This window comes from Tarenaya hassleriana, unplaced genomic scaffold (genome assembly GCF_000463585.1).
Source record: "Tarenaya hassleriana unplaced genomic scaffold, ASM46358v1 Cleome51, whole genome shotgun sequence".
Lineage (NCBI taxonomy): Eukaryota > Viridiplantae > Streptophyta > Magnoliopsida > Brassicales > Cleomaceae > Tarenaya > Tarenaya hassleriana.
Genome location: NW_010967800.1, coordinates 591,664 through 591,882, shown reverse-complemented (window position 1 = coordinate 591,882; position 219 = coordinate 591,664).

The window sequence follows — 219 nt, the reverse complement described above, 5'->3', positions numbered from 1 at the left end:
AGGAGGTTATCTGTATTTCGTTACATTCACTGATGATTTCAGTCGATACGGTTATGTCTATCTGATGAGACATAAGTCTAAAACACTTAAAATGTTCAAGGCTTTCAGAAACGAAGTACAGAACCAGCTTGACAAGACGATTAAGACACTTCGATCCGATCGTGGTGGCGAGTATATGAGCCAAGAGTTCACTGACTATCTGGTTGATTGAGGGATTCT